Genomic DNA, 22,060 nt, shown 5'->3' on the forward strand with positions numbered 1-22,060 from the left:
CCTAAAGTTATTCTATACTATTATTTAAGGGGCTTCCCTTTTTTGGATTCCTCATTTTTTAGTTCAAAAATGCTCCTACACCCCTATTTTTAAGTAGAGACAAAACTAAAGGACAATCCTATAAAAATGCAACTTTAACTCCCACTAAAATATTGCCTAAAAAATAGGATCATTCTCTTGTTAATTTTCAAATTACTTTATCCACTTATAAATTATATTCTCAAAATAAAAATTATATATATAAAATAAAAACTAGAGTTTTTTTTTTTTTTTTTCTATACTATTATTTAAGGGGCTTCACCTGTTTGGATTCCTCATATTTTAGTTCAAAAATGCCCCTATACCTCTATATTTAAGTAGAGACAAAACTAAAGAACAATCCAATAAAAATACAACTTTACCCTTTGGGTTTGGATTGCCCTTCGGTATCCTTTTACCATTCGAATTGAGAATGCCCTTCGGGTCCATTTACTATTCAGGTTGGAAATGTCTTTCGGGTCCATTTACCCTTCAGGTTAGAAATTCCATTCAGTCTACTTTTACCTTTCAAGTTGGAAAGCCCTTTGGGTTCCATTTACCCTTCGGGTTGGAAATGCCCTTCGGGTTGGAAATACCCTTCGGGTTTCATTTACCCTTTGGGTTGGAAATGTCCTTCGGGTTCCATTTACCCTTCAGGTTGAAAATACCTTTCAGGTTGAAAATGTCCTTCAGGTCCATTTATCCTTCTGGTTCATTTACCCTTTGGATTGGAAATACCCTTCGGATTCCATTTACCATTTAGATTGGAAATGCCCTTCAGGTCCATTTACACTTCGGGTTAGAAATGCCCTTCGGGTTCCATTTACCCTTCGGGTTGGAAATGCCCTTCAGGTTCCATTTACCCTTTGGGTTTGAAAAGTCCTTTGGTCTTTTTTTACCCTTTAGGTTGATTATGACACGACATCGACCATGTCTCCACTCACATTCACCGTTGAGTAGGAAAGTACTTGTCGGGTTGTCCAATACCGATGATGGATTACACTTAGTCCCACACCTCTTGGAATATTAACTCCATATCTTCGATGATAAGGATAAAATGCAAATGTACTTATTGATATAGAGGCATAGAGCAATGTACCAGACAAATCCATCGGCCTTGTATTCAGTAATATGTATTTGGAGTCTACGGCTTTAAGCTGACGGTGTCAACTTGGAGCGAAGATAAAAGGCTGATGACATTAAGCTGAAGGGCATACACAAGACTGACGGATCTGACACAACTTAGCCTCCACGCATAGGTATATAAGGTATCTTGTGTTCCACGTTTAGAAAGACTCCTACAAGGAAAGGGTTTTGTAAAATACGATCATGAGGATTCTTATAAGGAAAGGACTTCTAAACCAAGGAAAAGATGTCAACCTTTTACTACTATAAAAGCCCTAATACCCTCATTAACCAAGGTAGGCATAATTTACCCGCTCTGGCACTTTAGAGTTGTGAAAAATTCTAACTTGACCTTCGGAGGGTATTTGGCCAGCAGTGCTCTCTACAAGGTTTTCTCTTTTTGTGTTGTGTAGGTGTTGTTGTGAGCACGTGTGGACCGTGTAGCTTACTGTTTATTTTTCAGCATCATCAATTGGCGTCATCTTTGGGAAACGCACACTTTAGCCTATTGCTTCCCGGACAAAGAGTTGCATGGTACTTACTCGCTCAATGGCAACTACCAACAACGTTCAGGGAGACGTGCCGCGACCCACTGCCCTGAAGAGGCAGGTCCAAACCCTCACGACAGTAATGGAACGTCTCACCAAACAGAATCAGGACCTTGAAGAACAGCTACGGTAGAAGAACGCCGCTATGGGTACCCAAGAGGAAGACCAAGAAGGTACCAGTGCTGAGAGAAGGGACCAAGAAAGGTCGGAAGGTAGTAACGCCCTGAGTAGACCGGAGCGACAAGATATGAGCCGTCCTTCCATTACAGACACGACTCCCCCTTACATTGTCGTAGAGATGCAGATGATGAAGGAACGGATAGACCTTATGATGAATGCCCTTAAAGGACGAGTGTCCAACGACCTCGATGATCTGGTCCACCGAACCGATTCACCTTTCACCATATCCGTAAACTCCTTCCCCCTACCGTAGAAGTTTCGCATGCCGTAAATAGAAAGCTACGACGGAGTCAAGGACCCCCTCGATCACCTATAGCTTGATGCACCTTCAAGGAGTAGCGGACGAGATCATGTATAGGGCCTTCCCTACGACGCTGAAGGGTCCTGCGAGAATTTGGTTCAGCCAGCTAACGCCTAACTTCATCAGCACTTTCAAGGAGCTCAGCACCCAGTTTACTTTGCACTTTATTAGGGGACATAGGTATAAAAAGTCTACTACGTGTTTGATGAGTATCAAGCAGCAAGAGGACGAGACGCTGAGATCTTACATTGCCCGCTTTAACAAGAAAGCACTCTCGATCGATGAAGCTGACGACAAAATACTTGTAGCAGCCTTCACAAACAGGTTGTGGAAAGGTAAGTTTTTGTTTTCTTTATACAAGAACGACCCGAAGACCAAGTCGGATGTACTTTACAGGGCCGCCAAGTACATGAATGTCGAAGACGCGTTGCTGGCTCGAGAAGAGAGGCCTAAGAAGAGAGAGAGGCAGGAAGACACGCGATAGGACAGAGGGCGGAAGATGGCGAGGACTGGAGAGCGAAGGGATAACAGGCACTCTAAGCCCCCTGCGGGGAGGTTCACGAGCTTCACCCCACTAACCACCCCAATCGACCAAGTCCTAATGCAAATCAAGGACAAAGGAACCTTAACCTTCCCCAGAAAGCTGAAGGGGGATCCCAACAAATGGCCTAAAGACAGATACTACTGTTTCCACTGTGATCACAGTCATGACATGACCGATTGCTATGACTTGAAACAGAAGATCGAAGCCTTTATCAAGCAAGGAAGTTGCAAAAGTTCGTCAGTAGAGAGAGAACAAATCCGCCTCCGCAAGAGCAAGCCCCCCATTGGGACAACGAGCATCCCAAACCACCCCTAGGAAACATAAGGATGATTGTGGGAGGCACGGCAACCGCCGTCTCATCCAAAAAGGCCTGAAAGACTTACCTCAAAATGGTTCAGAATGTTCAGCTGACAGGCGTCATCCCGAAGATGCCACGGGTCGATAACCCAATTATTGGTTTCTCGGAAGAAGATGCTCGATGTCTTCACCACCCACATGACGAAGCGCTCATCGTTTGCATCCGAGTAGGAGACTATAACACATACTGGGTCTTGGTTGACAACGGAAGTTCCGTAGACATTCTCTACTACCCAGCGTTCCAACAGATGTGAATCGACAGAGAACGTTTAGTTCCAACCAACGCTCTACTCGTTGGGTTTGGAGGAACAAAAGTATACCCCCTTGGCGCGGTCACATTGCCTATAAAAATTGGAGACTATCCTCAACAAATCACTAGGGATGTTACATTCCTTGTTGTCGATTGCTCCTCTGCCTACAATGCCATTATAGGACAACCAACCCTTAACTCATGGAAGGCCATAACTACAACCTACCACCTGATGATTAAATTCCCCACGGAGTACGAAGTAGGGGAATTACGAGGAGATCAGGTAGTTGCGCGCGAATGCTATATTGCGATGCTGGAGATGGATGACCATCTATAGACCATGAGCATAGAGGAACAGCGGACGAGGGTGGAACTCGTAGAGAGGCTCGAAGAGATACCTCTCAATAGCTCCAAATTGGACAGAACCACGAGGATTGGCACTCTAGCCAGCCCAACAGTTCGCCAAGCGCTCGCAGCCTTCCTCAAGGAGAATCAAGACGTGTTTGCCTGGAGTCATAAAGACATGCCAGGAATCGATCCATCAGTCATGGTACACAGGCTGAATGTGTCACCTTCTTTTCCACCCGTCCGGCAGAAGAAGCAAGTATTCGCCCAAGAGCGAGACCGAGCAATAGCAGAAGAAGTCGGCAAATTACAAGAGGCGGGATTCATCAGGGAAGTATACTATCCCGATTGGCTAGCAAAGGTGGTGATGGTTAAGAAAGCCAATGGGAAATGGAGGATGTGCGTAGACTTTACGGATCTAAACAAAACATGTCCCAAGGATAGCTACCCTCTTCCTCGAGTCGAAGTACTGGTAGACTCTACAGCTCAGTACCAGTTACTGAGCTTCATAGACGCCTTCTCAAGATACAATCAGATCTGGATGGATGAAGCAGATCAGGAGAAGACTTCATTTGTTACCAGCCAAGGTCTTTTTTGTTACAAAGTAATGACGTTCGGTCTTAAGAACGCCGGCGCGACATATCAAAGGCTCATGAACAAGATGTTTGTGAACCAAATCGGGAGGAATGTTCAGGTCTATGTTGATGACATGTTGGTAAAAAGCTGAAGAGAAGAAGACCATTTGAAGGATCTCGAGGAAACATTTGGTACCCTTCGCTCCTAAAACATGAAGCTTAATCCGAGTAAGTGTGCATTCAGGGTGACAACGGGAAAATTCCTAGGCTTCATGGTGTCTTAAAGAGGTATCGAGACCAACCCAAACAAGATTAGAGCCATATTAGAGATGCCCCCCCCCCCCCGGAAGAACGTGAAAGAAGTATAGAGTTTAAACTGTAAAGTAGCCGCCCTGAACAGGTTCGTATCAAGAGCGACGGATAAATGTCTACCCTTCTTTCGCACGCTAAAGAAATCTTTTGAATGGACTGCCGAGTGTTAGCAAGCATTCGAAGAGTAAAGGCCTACCTCTCTTCCCCATTACTGTTAAGTCCTTCACAACCGGGGGAAGAGCTCTTCCTATATTTGGCTGTCTCCCCGGCAGCCGTCAGCGCGGCCTTGGTCAGAGAAGAAGACAAGGTTCAAAAACCCGTGTACTACGCTAGCCGGACATTTTGTGGTACAGAGGAAAGGTATCCACCCATGGAAAAGCTTGCCTTCGCCTTAGTTACAGCAACCCGCAAACTCAAGCCGTATTTCCAAGCCCACACGGTACTCGTCCTAACCGACAAACCCTTACGGCGGTAATAAGCAACCCCGAAGTTGCTGGTCAGTTGGCGCTATAGGCGATAGAGTTAAGTGAGTTTGACATTCAGTACCGCCCACGCACCGCCATCAAAGGGCAGGTGGTCGCTGAGTTCATAGCAGAGTTCACCAATAGGGAAGACAAGGGGGCAGATGAATATCCGCAGTGGAGTATACATACAGACGGGTCGTCCAACAGGCAAGCCGGGGGCATAGGTGTCGTACTTCCCTATCCTAAAGGAGACCTAATCGAATGTATGGTTCGCCTCGACTTCCCTACCACCAACAATGAAGCAAAGTACAAAACTTTAGTGGCAGGGCTTGATCTCGCCAAAGTAGCAGGAGCTGCAAGAGTGGTTCTTTACTGCGACTCTCAAGTCGTCACTAACCAAGTAAACGGGGATTATGAGTGCAAAGGCAAAAGAATGAAGAGATATCTAGATCAAGGAAGGAGAAGGGTAGACGAGCTGAAGGCCAAAATTATCCAGATCCCTAGAAGAGAGAACGAGCAAGCCGACCGCCTTGCCAAAGCAGCTTCAGCCGAACATATGACTACCCTTGAAAACATACTCTTTTTTGTTCAGCTTTCTCCATTAATAGATACCATCAATGTGCAAGAGATAGGTTCTAAAAGCAATTGGACCACGTTGTTGATCTCTTACTTAAAAAATGGCGTCTTACTAGACGAAAGGAAGGCCGCAAGAAAGCTGAAGGTCCAAGCAGCGCGTTTCATCTTGATGAAGGTCGTCTTATATAAGAGAGGCTTCTCCCGCCCATACCTAAGGTGTTTGGGTCCCGAAGAAGCAAACTACGTTATGAGAGAAGTCTACGAAGGGATTTGCGGAAACCACTCAGGGTCACGATCGTTGGCACACAAGCTGATTCGAGCAAGGTACTACTGGCCCACCATGCAAAAAGATGCTCAGACTTATGTCAAAGTCTACGACAAATGCCAAAGATTCAATAACATCATCCGACAACTGTCTAAAGAGTTAACCCCTATAACAGCCCCATGGCCGTTCGCTCGGTGGGGGTTAGACATCATGGGGCCGTTCCCATTAACAGTGCGACAGCTAAAGTTCCTGATAGTAGGCATCGACTACTTCACGAAATAGGTGGAAGCTGAAGTCTTAGCCACTATTACGAAGAGGAACATGAGAAACTTCGTCTGGAAGTCCATCATATGCAAGTTTGGGATCCCTAGAGTCTTAGTCTCAGACAACGAGAAACAATTCAACAACGACTCATTCCGATATTTTTGCTCGCAGTTAGGGATTAGAAATCACTACTCCTCCCCTGCCCACCCTCAAGCAAACAGGCAAGTTGAAGTTACGAACCGATCCTTGCTCAAAATTATCAAGACATGGCTCGAGGGGGCAAAGGGTATATGGCCTGAAGAGTTGCCAAGCATACTATGGGCGTATAGGACAACGGCGAGGACGCCCACAGGAAAAAAACCATTTCGGCTAACGTATGGAAGCAAAACAGTCATTCCAATTGAGGTCGGACTCACAAGCTACAGGGTAGATAACCATGATGAAAGAAAAAATGACGAGGCTATGCGTCTACAGCTTGATTTAGTTGACGAAGTCAGGGCGACAGTAGAACAAAGGCTTGCACGGTACCAGGACCACATGGTTAAGCACTACAACTCCTGGGTCCAACACAGAGACTTTCAGGCCAGAGATCTCATTTTAAGGAAGGTCATGGGCGCTGTTAGAGACCTTACCCAAGGAATGCTCGGCCCCAATTAGGAAGGACCCTACCAAGTCACGTCATGGCAGAGAAAGGGCACCTACCACCTAGAGACAATGGACGGACGGAAGCTACACCACCCATGGAACGCCGAGTATCTGCAGAAGTACTATCAGTAAAAAGAATAGCGTGAAGAGCAGCACCCCCTTATTTTTAGTATACCTTAGTTAAATTTAGCTAAACTCCTCAGTCTTTCTATTTTACTTTAGGTTTTACTACAATAACTCTTTTTTAAGCCCAAAGGGCAGGTTTTCTTCTTTTTAAGAACTACTTTTTCTACGAATGCACAGTTTATCATAATAAAAGGAGTTTCATTCAGATATGACTTAATGTGTTTTTTCTACAATATATTATCAAGTCCATAAAATAGATGAGTTTGTAACTAAGTCCATAAAGTGGATGAGCTTACTACCAAGTCCATAAGTGGACGACCTCATACCAAAAGGATGAAATATTACTAAGTCCATAAAGTGGACGACTCCACATAGTGGACGAGTTTACTACTAAGTAAACAAAGTTATTATCAAGTCCATAAAGTTGACGACCCCACAAAGTGGACGAGTTTACTACTAAGTAAACAAAGTCATTATTAACAAAGTGGACGACTCCACAAAGTAGATGAGTTTACTACAAAAGTAAACAGTCGTTATCATCAAAAAGGACGAATTTATTAAAGTCCGTAAAGTGGATGACTTCATCCCAGAAAGATGAAATATTATAAAGACCACCAAGTGGACGAGTTTATTATGTCCATAAAGCGGATAAATTCAATAGTAAGTCCACAAAAGGGACAAACCAAAGTTCATAAAGTGGACGGGTTCATTGGTCCACAAAGTGGATGAATCCATTACTTAATAAGGTGGATAAGGTCATTTGAGGCTGACAACTTCATAAAATCACCATTTAAAAGCGAACGAGTTTAATAATAAAGTCCACAAAAGCAGACAAGTTTGTTAGCCAATCCTAAAAATTAGATAAGTCCATAAAAGTGGACGAGGTTATAAGGTAGACGGGTCTAACTAAACTAATGGGCTCAGTAAAAAGCCAAGAAATCAAGTCTACAAAGTAGACGTCCTTAGGTGGACGAGTCTATCAGACAGATGGGTTCATCTCTAACCTATGAAAACATATCATACAAGCACAGGAACGAGCATATAGATAAAGAGCAACGCATATATGCTTAAAACGACGGAGATATAAATAAGATGATGTTTTTATAAACAGAGCCCAAAAATAAATAAAAGGGCATAAAACATTGTCCAGAAATTAGATAAACTTTACAAGGAAAAGAAAGACCTTAAGTTCATGAGGCCGGGAGGTCTTATGGGGTCTCGTCGCCCTTGGTCTGATCTGGGGCGTCCTGAGATGAAGGGTCGTCAGCAACTGGAGGATTGGCTGACGGAGTTAGAGGAATGACGGGAGGATTCACGGCAAACTGAGCAAGGATGACGCCGTCATCTTGAGTATCCTGCTTTAACTCAATGGCGCCGTTAACACCCTCAGGAATGGCGTCGCCTGCAGGAGTTGTTGGCAAAGGCTCATCCATTGAGACCTTTGCCAAATCCAGGTGAGGGTAATTGGATTTAACCTGTTTGAGGCAATCCTGAAACCCCACACCATAATATTCGGCGCAGGAATCAATGAATGCCGGCGACTCCTAAAACTCTTTTACAGCGTCAGCCTTGGCCATCTCCACCTAGCCCAGTAGAGTCGTCAACTCCTTCTCTGCCGTCTCTTTGGCTTCCTGGTCTTTTTTCCTCTGATGACCTTCCTCCTCCAATTTCTCTTTCAACTCCTTCACCTCCTTGTTAAGAGTACGAAGGGCATCCTTATACTGATCTTGCTCGTCGGTCAGGTTCTTAATACGCTTTTCCTGACGGGCAATCACCCCTTCGTTGGCAACACCCTTGACTTGTAAAACCTTCATACGAACCAGTGCCTACAAGATAGAACAGTCGTTAGTTGGTTAGTATGAAAATGAATAAGTAAAAGAAAGAATGAAAGATACTTACCCGAGCAAGGTTATAAAGGCCTAAATCCCCCAGTTCACCCATCGCCTGACCAACATAAGGATTTCCATCTTTGTCTTTGATAATGGACTCAAGCATCTCAACAGCATAATCCTTGTGGGTAAGAAGGCGACGCTTAGAATCTTGAATGACGGGGCCAAGCGTCGTCATCAACCCCTTACTAGCCCTGTGCTTTGGAGACGACGGCTTTTTAGGAAGCTTCTCTCCCAGAATTATGGACGCCTTATTCGACGGGCGCTCGTCCTTCCCGTCAGCCTTCCTCTTGGCTGCCCCCTTACCAATGGCCTTAAGGGCTGATGAGGACTCCCCCACCTGAGTTTTTTCTTTTTCTTTCTTACAAGCAACAGCTGCCCTCACCCTCTGTCGGGCTACTTCCATTTCTACAAGAGCAAAAGACAAGTATGCACAAGTGATGACCTAAAGGAAAACGCGTACAAAGATGACGGGAAATTAAGGGATACTTACGTTGACGAGAATAAGCGTTTAACTGACGAGCAATTGGCATTGGCTCCGGACCTCCACAATAAAGGTGTAAAGTGTCGAGTGTAATGAGATCTTGACACTTTCTTTGATCCAACGGGATCTCTGTTAACTGACGGATGAAACCTTCCTGCTCCTCTGTAATATGGGGACGAATGCTAGTCGAAAATTAGGAAAGTAGACGGCATTAGAAGTTTGTAATAAATAAAGGAAAAAGAGCAAACGGGGTTAACTTGAATCTTTGACAACAACCCAAGTGTTGTCAAAATAAACATGGGGCATCGTCTTCCATTCTTCCTGACGACACATCAGTTCGTCCCTTTTACAAAAGAAGTATCTACCCTTCCAATTTCTATTGGAGTTGGGCATGTCAGATACTAACTTCAGCCCTTTTTTCCTTACCGCGAAGTGGTATATCCCCTGAGACAAGACTATATGTTGAGGTTGATAGCACCAAAAGAACTCGTCAATTGTTAACAGACGGTTCCCGCTACTTAAACGACCCCACAAAATCTCAGCCCCAATGAATATCCTCCAAACATTGGGGGCGATTTGGTTGACAGACAAGCCTAAAAAATTGGCCAGCTAACGGTGAAGCACTGTCAACGACAGCCTCAACCCTGCTGCAAACATGGCATCATACATGCCAACGTCCGCAGTTTTCCCCGAGTAGCACTTCTCAAACTTCCCAGGGAGACAGGGATGTCGTCCGGTATTTGGTAACAGTCTCATAGGGTTTTAAAGACTTTATCCGACATCGTTGGCAAAAAGTCATTGATGGTCCATATCTTGGGGAGAATGAAAGGACAGTCATCTCTAGGGGCTCTCAGGGTGCTATCTAAAACCTCCTCGTCACTATTATCCTTGTCACCGTCATTGTTGTCCCCATCACTCTTTCTCCCTTCCCCCTCATCTTCCTTATTGCTCATTACTCCCTCATTTTCCTTACTACTCATCACTCCTTCGTCTTCCCCTCTATAACTCTCAAATTCCTTGTCAGAAGGTTGGGCTGATGTTTCCCTCTCGAATAACTCGGAGAAGCCCTCTTCGAGCTTGTGACCTAACGGGAAGACCTCGTCGTAGCTCGCTCCATCGCGGACTGACGACTGTTCACTCATCACTTCTCTAGACATCTAATTACCTATAAGCGACGGAGGCATTCTAAGAACCTAAGTTGACGGCCTTTCTAAAAAATACATAGAAAACAGAAAGTAATGAGCAAAAGTGACTTACCAAAGTAAAGCTGACGGATTCTGGGAAGATGACGATTTGAGTTAAAGCAGAGGATGTGGGTGAAGACGAGGTATGTATAGGTAATGATAGGCACGGAAGACGAAGCGACATCCTCGTCCAGAGGCGAAGCCAATTGGATTGTGCCACGTGTCCAAGCATTAAATAAAGGTTGCTCGAGGAATAGCCCATAATTGATTCTCCATTTGTCTTGAGAAAAAGAAAACTAATCAATAAAGTTTAACTCCATAACCCGTCAGCTTAGACTGACAGAGATATGGAGTAGGGGGCAGCTGATAAAGATAAAATGCAAATGTACCTACTGATATAGAGGCATAGAGCAATGTTCCAAACAAATCCGTCGGCCTTGTATTCAGTAATATGTATCTGGAGTCTATAGCTTTAAGCTGACGGTGTCAACTTGGAGCGAAGATAAAAGGTTGATGACATTAAGCTGAAGGGCATACATAAGACTGACGGATCTGACATAACTTGGCCTCCATGCATAGGTATATAAGGAAATATCTTGTGTCCCACGATTAGAAAAACTCCTACAAGGAAAGGGTTCCGTAAAATACAATCATGAGGATTCCTATAAGGAAATGACTTCTAAACCAAGGAAAAGATGTCAACCCTCTACTACTATAAAAGCCCCAATACCCTCATTAACCAAGGTAGGCATAATTTACCCGCTCTGGCACTCTAGAATTGTGAGAAATTCTAACTTGACCTTCGGAGGGTATTTGGCCGGCACTATACCGGTGCTCTCTATGAGGTCTTCTCTTTTTGTATTGTGCAGGTGTTGTTTCGAGTACGTGTGGACCATGTAGCTTACTGTTGATTTTTTGGCATCATCATTCGGTATAAGGAAAGATCCTATGTTCATGAAATCTTGGTCAGCCGTACAACACTATATAAGCACCAAGTCTCCTCTTCTCCAAGGTACACGAAATTTCCTATCTCTCACACTTTTGGGTTATTGGAGATTCTTCTATCACTGACTTAACCTTTAGAGAGTCTTTGGCCAGCACCCCACTAGTGCTCTCTATAGGTTCTTCATTTTTTTTGTTCTTCAGGTACCCTATTTGGCAAGCGTGTAGACAAACAACACATTGAAAATTTTGTGCATCATCAAAATTAATCTCCATCATAGTTTGCCATATGGAGCTTCTTTGTGATTTATTTTACGAGGCATATACTCCATGTTATTATTAATGAAAAAGGATACATTGGCAATGACCCACTTGGTCTAATGGCACCTCCTTAACTTGAAAGGAAGGGGAGGGATTTGGGTGGTGAAAAAAAGAAAGATACGTGTTAACATAAAAGAATAATGTATTTTATTTGTTTTATTGCTTTTTCTTAAGAGAGTTTCAACTTATGACATTTACTTTTGATAATAGCTCTTTATCATTAGATCAAGACACCAATCAGTTTTTGGTATAGGCGGGGATTGAAACTTTGATATTTTATTTAACTATCAGAGACTTTATCAATTAAGTTAACTGTATTGCTAAAACAGAACGGATTAAGCATAGAAAGTGAAAATGTCACAAAATAAAGTAGAAAGGACTCCATGTATTGATCACAATAGTATCGATCTCAGTGTTTTAGCCCTCTCCCCTTAATTTATTATAAATTAATGTGAATCAAAACAATGATTTCATTAAAAGAAAGGCACATATTTTTCCATCAAATAACTGAAACACAGAGGTCAACTGTGGTTAAATTCTTCAAAAAAACAAACAAAACAAAACAAAAAAAAAAAAAAACTTACCAAAGGCCAAATATAGTAGCTATGCAAATTGGGTAGCAATGTATGCATTGACGCTTATTGCAGTTTGGCTAGTCAAGAGCATATCTTCCGTTATAGCAGCAGTAGGTGAATCGGAAGGGAGCCTATTTTCGCAATTGTAAGCTAGAGTTGTCAACTGGCCTAACTCAGTGATGTCCTTGTACTTTCTCTGCTTTGACAACAGGTAAGCCGCGTTGAGCTTGTCTTGCATATCCTTGTAAATCGTCACACAATTGGAAAAACCATTTTTGAGAGACGGATTGGTAGTGTTGTCACGAAATTGTGTAAAACTCTGGTTATTGTCACTAGCTTGTTTCATTGTTAGCTCAAGTGATATTAATGAGAGTGTAGGGAGGTCTGCCGAGGCAGTACGCAGATCACTTGTTAATATATTCTCACAGATTTCTTGGTTTTGAGTTTGGGAGCAAATGGTGGCCAGGACAGCAGGGGTGACACCACAAGAGGAAGAGATGAGAAGAGAAAGAGATGCTACAAACAGAGTAACAGTAGAGAATAATGGAAAGCAGCCCATTCTTGGTTATTGTATTGTAAATCTAATTCCTTTAATTTGAAGGTGATCAGAAAGATATATATAAAAGCTGAAGAAAGGAGATTTGACAACCAGACCCTAATCTAGATGCTTGTTTTGAACTTCAAAAACATGTGTTATGCATGAGTCAATAATATATGTTGATATATTTAAATATAAGTGTAACAATAATAAACTATCAATAGCATCATTATGATTTGAGCGATTGAGATTAAATTACGCCTTAGCAATAGGGCTGATTGGAAGCCCATATCTGAATAATAATCAATAATAGTATAAGAAACTAGTCGCATATCCGTGCTATTCACGGAAACTTACCTCTTTGTGAGGTAGACTAAAATAGTTTTATAAATCTTAAATTGATTAAGAAATTACATCATTGCATGATTTGCTCTTGTATGACTTCAATTTGTGTTACAATTTGATGAAGAAGTCATTACTTGAACGTGCAATGGCTTGTAAAAAATTTGTCAGAAAATTTCAGATACTACAAAAAAATAACTCAAAAATTCAGATATTAAAACTTCTGAAAGACTAAAAAATATTAAAGAATTAGATGATTTACGGCTTAAAAATTATTGAAACAAATATATATATATATATATATATATATGACTAAACAATAGATAAATATAAAAGAAAGATGAGTTATATTCAAAAGAATAATTTCAATTATTGCAAACTTTTTTATCTTGTAAAAAATGGCTAAAAAGAGTTTGGTGGTTTATGTACGAAAATTATTTTTTTAAAAATAAAGGAAAAACCATAAAATAATTTTTTTAACAAAGTAGAGGAGAAGAAAATAACATAAAAAAAGCTCATACCTCTACTCGGCTTTAAAAATAAATATTAGGGTTTAAGGATGGCAATTTTGCCCCGTCCCGCCCCGCCCCACCCCGCATGGGTTTTCCCCGCCCCACAAAGGTGGTGGGGCGGGGATGGGGCAATATTTTGTCCCCGCACCTCGGGGCGGGGCGGGGATGGGTTTAGTATTTTTAACCTCGCCCCGCCCTGCCCCACCCCGTCCATGCCCTGCACTAATAAGGACTATAATTGTAAATTTAGTAAACCCTAAATCACTAATATTTAAAGTGAAACACAATACATTAGATAAAATATTTTTTATTCTAAACCTACTGCTATTGCTGCTGACCCTTCTCCCTTCTCTATAGCCTACACACATTTTTCAATTTTAAGCCAAACTCCGCTCCAAGTCTCCAAGTCCAAGATGTTGCTTTTTACTTTTTAGGTTCATCTCATTCCTTTTGTTTTAGTCTTTCTTAAATCTATTTTTTTTAGTTTGAATTTTGGTTCTTTTTTTCTATCTAAAATTAGTTTTTTTTTTTTTTTTTTTTTTTTTTTGTAGCTATTAAAGGAGCACAGTTGAAAGGAAAAAAAAGGTTGGTCACTTATCCTTGATGATTTTGTTCATGCAAAGACAATGTTTATTTTGTTATAAGAAATTTTGAATTATGTTGTTACGTATTAGACTATTTAAGTACTTGGTTTATTTAAATGCTTGGATTTTAAAATATTTTGTTTTGTTGTGATTTATATTATTGTAAAAAAAAAATTATTTATATATATAAAATTGTATTAGAGGCGGGGCGGGGCGGGTCCCCACGGGGCCCCAAGGGGCGGGGATGGGGCAAGGTAGTATGCCCCGGACCTTGGGGCGGGGCGGGGATGGGGAAGGGCAACAACCATGCGGGGCGGGGACGAAGATCCCATCCTCCGGCCCCGCCCCGTCCCATTGCCATCCCTATTAGGGTTTGCATTGCTTTTATAGTGTTCATGATTAACCTCGCAAAGTTTGCGTTTAAGTTGGGCTTGTTAGAGGGATAGAGTTTCACTCCTTGTTAAGTTTGGACTAAACAAACATAATTTTATTTAAAAAAAAATGATAATGATGCCTACTAAGCATCTTAATTACTAAGTTGTTGTATAAGAAGTTGTAGTAGAATTCTTCTATTATCCAAAGAAGTTGAACTTTATTAATAGATGATGACTTTTATATTTATCCAAATAAAGCCACGTTTAGGATAATCTTAATATAGGATTTATTTAGGTTTTTTTTTTTTTTTTTTTTTTAATTTATCAACGTTTGAGTTTTAGTTTAAGTTAGACTTCTTAACGAAATAAAGTTTCACTTCTTCTTAAGTTTGGACTATACAAAAATAATTATGTTTAAAAAAAATGATAATGATGAGTTTGAGTTTAAGTTTGGACTTGTTAGAGAGATAGAGTTTTACTACTTGTTAAGTTTGGACTAAACGAAAATAATTTTATTTAAAAAAATGATGAGTTTGAGTTTAAGTTGGACTTGTTAAATGATAATTTTATTTAAATATTGTGCTGACGTGGAAAATTGTGAGAGTTTTAAAGGTTTCGATTTTATATATATATTGATCAGTTAGTAATCTATGCAAGTAAAAGTTTTCTTGGATTGTTGAGAAAAGCTGAAACAATGGGTGACATAAGGGGTTTTCACTTTGCTGAACGGTCCTAGACTAATCCATCTCCTTTTTGCAGATGATAGACATATTTTTTGCAAAGTAAAATAAAATGAGTTCCATAAGCTTTTGGAGGTCTTAGCCACGTATGAAAGTGCATCGGGTTATTAGATAAATAGAACGAAGATCACTCTCATTTTTAGCAAGTCAACATCACAGGATTTGCAGGATATAATCAAAGAAGCTCTTGGGGTGAGGTTGGTCCAACAATATGAAAAATATTTAGGTCTACCATCATTTGTTGGCCAAAAAAAGAAAGAGAGTTTTGACAACATTAAATAGAGGGTGTGGAAGAAGCTGCAAGGATGGGAGGGCAAGTTATTATCTCAAGCAGGCCAAGAGATTTTAATAAAAGCAGTGACCCAAGCGTTACCTACTTATACGATGTCATGCTTCAAATTGCCTAGCGGTTTGTGCCATGATATAAAAGCTCTAATCCGGAAAATTTTTTGGGGGCAAAGAGGGGAAGGCCGAATGATACATTGGACCAAGTGGGAGGATTTATGCAAACCAAAGACACAAGGTGGAATGAGGTTCAAAGATCTTTCAAGGTTTAACAATGCACTCTTGGCAAAAACAAACATGGCGTCTCTTGCATAATAAAAACTCATTGTTTTATTGAATTTTTAAGGTGAAAATTTTCCCTAACGGCACAATCATGGAAGCCACAAACTTGAGTTCATCCTCTTATGCATGGAAGAGTATTCTTAGGGGCAGAGAAGTCATCAAAAGAGGAGCGGTTTGGCAGATAGGTGATGGACGATCAAGTGCAATTTGGGGGGAGCGTTGGCTTCCAGTGAGACACTCTCCCAAAATTTTATCACCATTTATAGGAGGTCTAGCTGATGCCAAGGTGAGTGCTTTAATTGACCAAGAGCACAAAACCTAGAAAGAAGAATTTATAGATGCCAACCTGCTAAGTTTCGAGGCTGCCATGTTTTAAAAAAAAAAATCCATTATGCCACACGGATCAGGCCAATACACTCACTTGGACATTCAACCACACAGGGGAATACTTAATTAAGTCGGGCTACAAATTCTTACAGCAAGAATTCTAGAATTCATAGCTTGGTCAGTTCGATCCTAAGTGCCTGAAGCCTCTGTGAGAAGCGATATGGAGTTGTTAAGGACCAAAATTTTACATGATAGCCCATTCCATGAAGAGTAAGGAAAGACCATGGGCCTTAACAAAAGAAGGCCCAATACATGAAGTTAAGAAGGACCATGAAAGCCCAAAGTCCCAAAAAGAAGGAAAAAGAAAGAAATAATAATAATAATAATAATAATAATAATAATAAAAAGAGGATCTCGGTCAAGTTAGAGGACATGCAGCAAGAAGAAGGATCCTGGTCGGGCTAGAGGATATGCAGCAAGAAGAATTAATATCAAGGCCCTAGGATCTTGATGTGTCCTTTTGAAGCCTTGAGAAGAGGACCTTGGCTGACATATGGGAAAGCCAAGGTGTATGTTCGGATTTCCAGCAAAAAACCATTAAAAAAATCTAGCAAAATCAGGTATTATCTTTGAAACCCATGGTCCAAACCCGTGGGATCCCGAGTGGATAGTAAAGGAGAAGTGGTTTGGTCGGTAGGGGAGTGACTTCTGGTGAAAGAAGGATCCCGAAGGTTTCCCTTGGTTCATATATTTGCTTGGAATGCATGGACCAATGGAAAACTTAGTTCCCCATGTGCTTGACACCTCCCTACAATTTCCTCTTAATCATCACTTTCAATTAAAGCTGTCAAACATTGCATTGAGCAGACCACCCACTCTTTTGACTTTCCAAGAAGGAATCTTCCATCTGTATCTAAAGTCAAATGCCCCTTTTGAGTTATAATTGCCTAATTAAGCTAAACTTCTGCCCAATGCACTTTTTTAGGTTCTAGAGGACATGGTTTTACCCAGCAAACCAGGGACGTCCTCGCTCAGGGTACCAGACCATGTCCATTATAAAAGGAACACTAAGGCATAGCAGAAAGAGGGGGGGGGGGGATTCAAATAAAGGAAAAATGGGAGAGTTCAGAGTTTCAAAAAGATAATTCCTAGAGTTTTAAGAGATTAGCAAGGGAGAGGGGAGAAAAAAGGAACAAAATAAGAGAGCCAAGGTGGAGGAATTCGTCCCATATCCTTGAGATAATTCAAAATATCACTTAGGCTCCAAAGAAACATATGCCAAAACATGCACACATCAGATATCACTCTCTCCCACAAAATCCCCCTTACTTAATTATCTTGGAAGGTAATGCCCAAGCAAAGCTACTGGGACTTGAGTTCCAAATCCCACAAGCCTTGTGCAAAAGCACTAAGTCTGTGAGAATTGGGGCCAAGATTCTCGTAGCTGAATCATTCTCATGAAATTCATTTACATATATGTATACGTATTAAAATGTATATCCTAATCTAAGAAACTAACAATTATTTGAAGATATGTGTATTGTATAATGTGTTCCTATTCAGGACCTATAGAGGTAAAGGGCAAAACTCCATTGCATAATAAACATGGAGAAAGATCTTATAGTTCAAGGAATCAGTATTCTGGGTTCCATGGATTACAGGCCTAGTACCCTTGGGAATCACGACATCCCACTCGGGGTACCACAACGTCACGCTCGAGGTACCATGACATCACGCTCGGGGAACCAAGTGAATGAACTCTTTTAAATGTTCACACAATAAAAGATAAGCCTTAAATATTCTATTTCAATCTCCTTCTCATTGTGAATATTATGAATAATTATCTTACTTATTTCATAAGAATAAAAGGTCATTTTATGACACTAAAACACTTATAATGGTATTTTATTGTTTAGGAAGAATCGCATTTTTTGCCTTGAGGAGTTTTATGTGACTTGTGCACAAACCGGTTCATATAACGACCCCAACAGGCTGCGGAGAACCGAACCCAGTCCAACCATCCATCCTTGGAGGCCCAAGATCCCTTGTCATCAATGGACTTCAGTACTTTCCAAAAATAAGAACCCATACAGGAGTTTACAAGTTCTGAGTAAGGTAAAAATTTTGGTTTGGCGAGTGACAAAAAATTCTTTACCTACAATGATGAACTTGGTGAAGTGATAAATTATCACAAACGACCACTATGAGCACCACGAAAGACCAAAAAGAATATGTAGGCCATGCTTTATATCATTTTCCGAAGCTACTGGAGCTTTGGAACAAAGTCCTTCCTACGCCAAGCGACATTGTTTATTGATTTTATGGGTTGTATTTTTGTAGAAAATGAGGACCCCACTCTCTTCTCCATGGCAATCTGGGCGACATGGACTCGGAAAAATAATCTTCAACTCAAAAAACTTGCAGTTCCTCTCGGCTAGTTGTTGCCTCAAGCAAAGGAAAGGCTGTGCGATTTTAGGCTCCATAATTCCTCGACCATAACACCAGTGGGACGACCACCCACCTGCTGGCAATCTCCAGATAGAAATCTATATAAGGTGAACTTCAATGGTGCTCTATTTGACTCAGAAAGCAATGCTAGTATAGGTGTGGTTATTCACAACAAAATGGGATAAGTCATGGTTTCTCTCTCGGAAAAAAAACTACTCTCCCTTTCACAGCCATTGAAATGGAAGCTATGGCAGTGAAGATGGCTCTAGAGTTGGCTTTGGAGACAAGTTTTGATTGGGTGATATTGGATGGCGACTCACAAATACTCATCACAGCACTTCGGAACAAGTCTCACTCATTGTCACACTTCGGCGACATAGTGAAAGACATACAGTACTTTGCCTCTTGTTTCTCAAAAATACATTAATCTCATGTTCGTAGGCATTGTAACACTGTAGCTCACTCTTTAGCGAGACGAGCAATTTCTATTTCTCATATGCAAGTCTAGATGAAAGATGTACTACCAGATATTATTCATGTACTTCAGGCTAATCTTAATGGCCACCCTTAAATGATAAGTTCTGTCTTTCTTTTCAAAAAAAATAAAAATCATACTATAACCATATAATAATATTTTTGGTTATATTACTAATCTAGTCCTCCAATTCTTTTTAGTCTAACTATTAATTGTGCCATATAGTCCTACAACCTCTTCCCCCCCCCCCCCCCTTCCCTTTATACTGATAATTCAATTGTTATAATAAAAACAAGAATGGAGGATTTGAACTATAATTCTTTTTATAAATAAAATTAGGTAAGGCTTTTTGCTAGTCCTTCCTGTAGACATCAAAATTTTATAATTTGTTACATTACTTTGTGACCATATGATTTATCTCTTACAAATTTTGTGTGTACACCTTCATTTAAATTTTAATAAAAATTAATAATTTAAATTGACTTCACTTTGCATTATATTTTAAGCTTTTAACATATGCTCTTAATTTTTTCAAATTTTAAATAAAGTGGAGGTTTACATACATAAAAATGTACTTAATTTTGAAAGTTGATGAACTAAATTGACATAATTAATAGTTGGGAGATCAAATTAAAATTCCTCGCATAGTTGAAGGATTAAACCAATAATTTACTTATTTAGTGTTTCTCAACCAAAAAAAGAAAGAAAGTAATTTAACCTAATGTTTTCAATTCAATGAAGTTCAATTTAATTTTTTCTTTTCTCCACTTTTGAGCATGTCATTATTATTATTCAAGAATTCTAGTTTGTCATATAAACAATAAAAAATAAAATCAGTCCAAAAATAAGGTTGTGGGGCCAGAGAACTTATGATCCGGCCCACGCTCTACTATGGCCCAAGACCCGTGCCGAGGAAGGTATTTGCCGAGAACGAATAGGGAAAAGCCGAATAGCCTGGGGGCACAACTGAGGATGACCCTGTCCTCAGCATTCCAAGACTTCAAAGGGAAGAGTAACATCTCGTTGAAGGCTGCCCCCAAAAAGCCCCGTGAAGAAGAGGCGAGTAGAATAGGGCCCACGTGGGGGTACGGTGTGGAATTGGTTCAAGGTAAATATGTCCCCTCCGCATTAAATGTGCCCGCAAACGTCCTAACCATATTAATGAGAAAAGACGCCTGAATAGGGTGGCTTCGGTCATTGCAACTAACAAAAAGCAAGGGGAGGCAGCCGATGGGACGGGTACTTAAGTAGGCACCTGCCTGATCAACAAGTGGAGGGCTAGGATCAACCAAGAAGGGCTATATAATGTGAAGGTTGATGGGCAAAAAGGGAGGGGCTGGGAAAAAAGGCCAAGAACCAGAGCCTCCCAGACCGTTTCGAGGAGAAAGACTCCACGAAGCGAACATGGCTTACTTTTGTATGAACACCATGGTTATCCACCGACCAGTGACCAAGGCCTAGCTGATGCAGCGTAGGCGTGTAGAAGCAGAATCTGTAACACACAATTACTACAATTCTTCCACGAAACCTAAATTCCACAAGAACACTAGGCTAGTAGGCAAAATAATAGAGAAAACCTCTCTAACAAGCTTTTATTAATCAACACATAACAATAACAATATAATCAACCCTTCTATAAAGAGTATTTATAGGAATAGAATTTCTCCTAATTCTTTTAGGAAAAGAAATAATAAACCTACTTCTACTTGAGAAAGGAAAAACAATTTAACTAGGAAAAGAAATACAATTAAAATCCTAATTCAACTAGGAAAAAGAAAACAACATAAAATATTAAAATATTTTATTCTCCCTTAACCAATCTGCATCATTCTCTCGAGGTTGGGGAAAACTCGTCCTCGAGTTTTGTGGCAATCTTCCACGATCAATTGGAACCCCGAATAATCCTCTCCATCCTATTCTTCTGTGCAAGACAAGACAAATCAGTATGCTACTTATCAATCTTTTCTCACTCATAATAAATCTTGATGTACGAATTTTTATTCTTGACTTCTTTTGCAACGGTGGGATATATGAAGCGAGTACTAAAAAAGAATCCATGCACACATCCATAAACTTCATATTGCCTACTCCAAAAAGATTACTTAATATCACTTGTTCACGCCTCTTGTTGACCTCTATCAATTCTTGTTCAATAAAATCCTCCCAGAAGGGATCAATAACCTTTTGTTTTTGAATGTTGAAAGTCTCATCAACGATGTGAGTTATGGGCTCATCTCGTATGTATATGATTTTATTTTTATCAAGCTCAATCTTTTCTCCTTGACTAAAATCTTCAGGATAGTCATCATAAATTGGTGGAGAATCCCAATCTACTAGACAAATTCTTTCAATATATTCATTATCCTCTTTGATATTGCAACCCTCCTGCTCGATTTTAAGATCCTCCTCCTCCTCCACAAAACATGGATTTGGATGGTAGTTTTGAGGTTGACTTCCAACGGCTAAGGCGGTGAGCTGCTTTGAAAGCGCATCAAACCACTCCTCTATTCGTTGAAAGAACGCCTCTAATTGCGCATCGTGTGCAACCTCATCGCATTCAATCACGTCATCTATGGCAACAGGTTTTCCCCCACATACTCCTCTTTGCGCCATAGTAGGAACCTAGCCTGGCTCTGATACCAACTGATGCAGCGTGAGCGTGTAGAAGCAGAATCTGTAACACACAATTACTACAATTCTTCCACAAAACCTAAGTTCCACAAGAACACTAGGCTAGTAGGCAAAATAATAGAGAAAACCTCTCTAACAAGCTTTTATTAATCAACACATAACAATAACAATATAATCAACCCTTTTATAAAGAGTATTTATAGGAATAGAATTTCTCCTACTTCTTTTAGGA

Source organism: Quercus robur, chromosome 7 (genome assembly GCF_932294415.1).
Source record: "Quercus robur chromosome 7, dhQueRobu3.1, whole genome shotgun sequence".
NCBI lineage: Eukaryota > Viridiplantae > Streptophyta > Magnoliopsida > Fagales > Fagaceae > Quercus > Quercus robur.